Below are 6350 nucleotides of genomic sequence, written 5' to 3'. Positions count from 1 at the left end.
CCCTGTCGTCTCACGAATGGAGCAGCAGAAAACGGGGAATCTATCACCCCCATGAGCTCCCTAAATGAGAACCTGGCTATGTGAGGCTGAGTAAAGTCTTGAGACTCCACGAATCCACTCCATGGGAAATCCCATCCAACTCATTAGGCCCTCTAGAAAACTCCAATCCACCCTATCATAAGCTTTCTCAAAGTCTAGGAGGAGAAGCAAAATGGGGTCGTGCTGCCACACATCCTGGCCAAAGGTGTTGCTTCCTAGAAGGTAAAGATGTTGTCCAGGATGCTTGATCCTGAACAAAGCCAGCCTAAGTGTCGTGGATCAAGTCTAGGAGGAAAGGCTGAAGTCTCTTGCTGATGGCCTTGGCCAAGATCTTATAGGCTATCCCTAGAAGAGTGACCGGTCTCCACTTTTTTCGGATCTCCAATCTGTCACCACCCTCCTTGGGAATCAAGTGAATCAAGCCATGTGAGAGCCTCTCTAGCATGGCACTAGTAACCATAATCTCATTGAAGGCAGGTGCCTTCCATGATGTCCCAATGACGAAGAAAGAAAGAGACTAGAAGCCCGTCCACCACCCCCCGGGAATTTGCCCTTGGGAAGTGTCGTCAATGCCTCCGCCAACTCCTCAACAGTGAATGGTGTCAATAAGAAGGACCTGAGAGAAGGGGGAACCACCTCCCTAGTGTGCTGCCAAACCCTCTTGCGTGCATCCACCACTTATGGAGATAATGGGGCACTTGTATATGAGAAGAGATTGAAAGAAGTCTGTGGCAATAGCTCGCACATGGGGGGGATATGAAATAATAGCTCCATCCTAGCCATGTAACTTGCAAATGCTGTCTCTCCTCCTGTGGGGGCTAGCTATCTCAAAGAAATCCCCTATGACTCTTTCACACTGGCCTGAGCCCCCTATGACTCTTTCACACTGGCCTTATGGAGATAATGGGGCACTTGTATATGAGAAGAGATTGAAAGAAGTCTGTGGCAATAGCTCGCACATGGGGGGGATATGAAACAATAGCTCCATCCTAGCCATGTAACCTGCAAATGCTGTCTCTCCTCCTATGGGGGCTAGCTATCTCAAAGAAATCCCCTATGACTCTTTCACACTGGCCTGAGTCCAGTGTGAGTACCTGTACTCCACCCTCCTCTCCTCGATGAATCTAGTCTACGTGCGAGCGGTAGCAAGTTGACTCTCGATCCACTGGCTATCGGGAGACCTCTCCTGAAGCCATTGTTAAGAGGCTAGACTCCTCCTCAGACTCCTCTCTTGCTCTCGGAAGCCCTCCAATCAACTCTGGGGATGCCTCCTACAAGAAATGATGATCTCCCCTAGGCCCACATCCAGCCCACATCCAATGTGCAAGCGGCAGAGCCTGAGATAAAGTCCAATCCTGCCCATATCTGCTCTATCTTGCTGCATATCTCAGGGTCCTGAAAATGAGGCTATCTGGAATCCTAGAGCTCACATGCTTGTCATACCTTCAGGGGTCCTCTAAGGATAAATTAACTAGGGCATGATCAGAAAAGGAAGTGTTTGCCAGAATTTCGATCAAGCCCACTCATCAACATAGAACCTATCTAGTCTAAAGAGGTTGGGGCCGATGCTCCTCCTATTCAATCTCGAGAAGCTAAGGCTCCCAGGGCTATGCCCAAACTCTGGAAGATGCTAAGGGTCATGTCCCCTGAGTACAAGAATCATCTCCTCCCAGGCTAAATACTATGCTCCTAAGACTATGGCCGTGCCACCTCCAAGTATGTCCTCAACTGCCTCTATCATGTTAAAGTCACCGCCCAAGCACCAAAAGTTAGCCTGAGGGAGGGCCTGCCGGACTGTGCTTCAAAAGAGGGCTCTACCTGCAGTGGCATTCGGAGCATAAACATTGAGGAAGCCAACGCTATCCTCTCTTATCAAAATGGTAATACAGTGTGCATGCCCCAGGACTATGACTCCTGAGCCAGTCTCACTACCAGTAAAAGCTACTCCTGATAAAAACACGCACCTCCCTACATCCCTGAGGGGCCGAAGTATGGGGACCAAAAAATGTGACCAAAAGGGGCCGAGCATGAGTGAATGCATACTCTGGACTCCATCAATCACAATGGATGTATCTGTAAGAAGGGGGAAGAGGTATCACAGCAGCAGAAGTATGCATGAATACAAAGAACAACACCTCGAGGCTGGAGGCCACCATCTCCCCATCCTAGTCTTGATGGGCTAAACCTCCAAGATCCATCCTAGACAAAGGCCAAAAATGGGTGAGAATTTCGGTGATGCGTCCCCAGGAGTGGTGAAAAACCACACATACCCAGATAGGATCTACTGTCTCCTCAAACATATCGGTCCCCTCCCACCAACAGTCCCCAGGATCTTAGGGTAGCCTTTGGATTATAGTTTCTTTTGATGTCTCTGCTGGTGACCCTCATTGGGGAGGCGACAATGGTCATCTCAACTGGCTCAAAAAAGCAGTGAATCAAGTGGTGGACGGAGCTTGTTGGTTGCCTTGCGAGGGGACGACGAGAGATATGGAGAGGTGGATGGGGGGGGAGGGAGGGCTCAGACGATGATGACGGGGTAGAGTGAGTTGTTGTTTTGCAGGTAAAGTTGGTGTCGAGGAGGATGGAGGAGGAGGAGGCAAGGGAGGCCACGAGGGTGGAGAGGCCGAAGAGGGGTGGTCCTATGTGAGGTCCATCGGGGAGGGGCCCGTCGGGGGCTCAAAGAGGTCAGCGAGCCTCATAGAGCACTGAGGGCTGGGGGGGATCTCAAGACGAGAGATCGACCACCATATTGGTGGGACCGGAGGGGCCCGCTCTGTGAAGACTAGAGAGGGCGCGTCACCAATGGGAGGATGCTGAGATAAATGCTCAAAATAGTTCTCTGACAGAAGCAAATCCTCTTGAGCTTTGGCAGCTTGGCGTGCGCGTGCCGCTCGGCTCTGGTGGTTTGTTGTTCGCAACCGGGTGGTGCGTGCCAACCATCTGCCACTTCGCCAATAGCTAGGTCATCTCTGTAGTCGGGGCCTGATACTTTGCTGCTTGAGGGCCTGCCTCTCTCACTACCCCTTGGTGAGAGGATCTAAATGAGAAACCAGGGTAGGAACCACCGAAGGCGGTCTCGTGGACTGCCGCCGAGGGGCAAGCTCTAGCTAAATGACCCATCTGCTATCGCTGCAAATGAAGCATTAACTTGGAAGGCCTAAATACTCCATGCGCTCCTGTATGGGGTCGTCTCAAAGGCTAGGAATAGATATACAATGCAACACATAATCCGACGAGGCTACACAGATGCGGAGGGATGGATTCCCAACTGCCCATGGTGAGGGCCGATGTAGCAGTGGGGGGGACTCCATCACTCTCCCAATGGCACCACCAATCACCCAGAGAAGAGGAAGGTACTCCTTCCTAAGGCCTGGGAAACAAACTCATTGGGAAGCCCGACACGCTAGCCAAAGGGTTAGACGTAGGATTGAAGCCGTGCTACCACCATGTAGAGAAGGCTTGCACCGTACACGCCGTACGCAGTGCAAGGGGGCTCAGCTGTGCATGACTCGATCTCGGGGGGATCACTATATGTAAATCCTCTATATCACGTGCGTTCAAGGCCTATTTAAAAAGTCCCTTATCTGTGAATTTTTTAGTGAATATAATGTATCCTTTCCTATTCAAATCTGTATTTTTTTTAAAATACAATAAATAATTCCCCTCTGTAAATATATTTCTGTAAGTTTTAAATATTTAAAATGTCCTTCTGTTGAACCCACGTGATACTTACATATTTATACGAGTGACCCCCCCGAGGACTCGATCTGACGTCGTTGGCAAGTCAAACTCCACCTGGTAGTATCCGCGCCCCTGAGGGTGAATATCGATGTTCTTTGTAGGCTCGCCAATGAGGCTTGCCTATAAAAGATCCCTGAGCTGGTGGCTACCAACAATTTTGCACCAACAATTGAACCAAGGTGGAGGCTTCAAGAAGTGAGGCAACATTTGTGGGGCGAGAATATGAAGATCCACTTCAGAGAAGGAAATGCAAGTAATGATGGACTCGGTGGATGATGATGGAGCGGCTGCCATGGAGTCCTCCTCCTGAGGGTGAAGACCAAAATAGGCCGAAACTTGTCGAATAGAGAGAATAACCCCAAAGAGACTGAAAGCTCAACCTGCATGGGAGGGGAGAAAGGAGGAAAGGCTAAAAACTAAAAAAGGAGGTCAGAAGGGGAGGGGGGCGGGTGGCTCAAATAGGAGGTGGGGCAAGCTAGGGGGCGAAAAGGAGAGGGAAGATGGGGTAGGAGGAAACGGAGGCACGAAGGGGAGAGGGGAGGCGGGTATGGCAGAGGCTGAGGCTTAAGCTGAGGCATGAAGGGAAAATGAGGGGAGGCGGCGCAAGAAACGTGAGGGGAGGGGGGCAGCACTGAAACATGCAGAGAGGGGGAGGCAGGCAGAGATGCGAAGAAGGGGGGGCACAAGAACACGCAAAGAGGGGGGGCAGATGCATGAAGGAAAAGGGGGGGAGGGCTGAAACGCGCAACGGGAGAGGGGGCACAGGAGATACGCAGGCGAGGGGGGAGCTCAGATGCGCTCACGACTCATAATGGCTACCCAAATATTGTAAACACACATGCCTTAGATTCCTACGGATCAATCTCGAATCTACCTCAATAAGCTTCCTACCTCCATGGCTACCCAAAGATTATACATCCTCCTATGTGAATCAATCCTGAATCTACTCTACTTCACCCCACATGCCAACTTCATGGCATATCCTAGACCATCCACACCTCTTTGACTTAGCAACAAGCTTCACCAAACGACTTACATGTGAGGACATGACCACCATTAGGAAGGGCGGTATGTTAACCACTTTGTTAGTTAACATGGTTTTGCCTGCCCATCCTAATGTAAGGTGCTTTGCCATCTTACTCACTTGAACGGGCACCTATCTTCTGTAGTAAGACAACGCTAGACTTTATAAAGAAAACTTACCACCATGAGCTTAATGCCAAATAGGTTTGTCAATACTATTCATGTACATACTTGATTTTGACTAGTACTAGTGGCCTAAGATAATTTTTTAAGTTTTGCCCGATTAGTTTGAAAGCCTTGCTTACTTGATCCTCAGCCCTAAGCTTGATAAGGAACAATGATGCAAACATTAATGATTATTAGACAAAGAGAGAAGCTGTGTTTTCAATGTATTATTAGACAAAGAGAGAAGAAAGAGAGAAGCTGTGTTTTCAATGTATTATATGGTACAAAAAGATGATAATTTCTGAGTAATGTCTGTACAACTTCTGAGGTTGACGTTAGACCTTCTATTGACTGCCTATGACCTGATCCTAAAGAGAAATCAGATGAAATGTACAAATGAGAGCTTGGATAAAGTAGTTTTATAAGTAGGTAGGTGTTCACCCAAGCAAAACACACACACATTTCCCTCATAAGTGGATTGCCACCTAGTAAATATGCATGCTTATTTACGAAGTGTTGGTAAGTGCACATTTTCCTTGTAATTGGATGGCCACCTAGTAAATATGCATATGCTTATTTACGAGGAGGTGTTGGTAAGTGCACATGCAGATTTACCAAGTGCTGATAAATGAGCATAGAGTGGCATACATATTTTCATACTAACATATGAATGCAAATCTTGGTAAACCCCTGTTCACAATTTTACTCACACACATGACCACCTAAGCCTATACGAAAGTGGCTATTATGCAATCGCAAGCACATATGTTGACGTGCACATGCATATTTTCATATTAACATATGAATGTAAATCTTGGTGAACCCTTGACATGACCACCTAAGCCTATGTCAAAGTGGCTATTATGCATTTGCAAGCACACATGTTGAGGTGAACATGCACGTGTTAGAACACGAATGATTATAAAAGGTTAATCAATGGAAATGTACACATTTAAAAAACACACCACACAAAATAATTCCATAACAAGCAAATCACTACTACGAGCTACTTGAAGAATCCAAAGTGTAAAAATAGCTTGAAGATGGACAATTTCATGATGTCAATACTTTTAATGTGTTGAGTACCCTGAGTTTGGTTATGATTCACTAGTCATGCCAATAATTAGTGACACTGACAACAATGACACCAAAATTTACCACATGACTAGTGATAATGTCACTAGTCATGCCAATAGTTAGCGACACTGACAACATGACACCAAAATTTACCACCACCCAACACAGCCACTAATGCAAAACCATCTGGCCTTTATCAAGGCTATAGTGAATGATGCATTCTAGATGCACCCCTCATGAAACTATATGGTGCATTAAGGGCTAGGTGCTATGCATCGGCAATTGTACCCACATGCATGTACTAA

This window comes from Cibotium barometz, chromosome 1 (genome assembly GCF_041138505.1).
Source record: "Cibotium barometz isolate CiBa-2024 chromosome 1, ASM4113850v1, whole genome shotgun sequence".
NCBI lineage: Eukaryota > Viridiplantae > Streptophyta > Polypodiopsida > Cyatheales > Cibotiaceae > Cibotium > Cibotium barometz.
The sequence above is the reverse complement of the archived record's forward strand: the minus strand, read 5'-3'. Positions refer to the sequence as shown.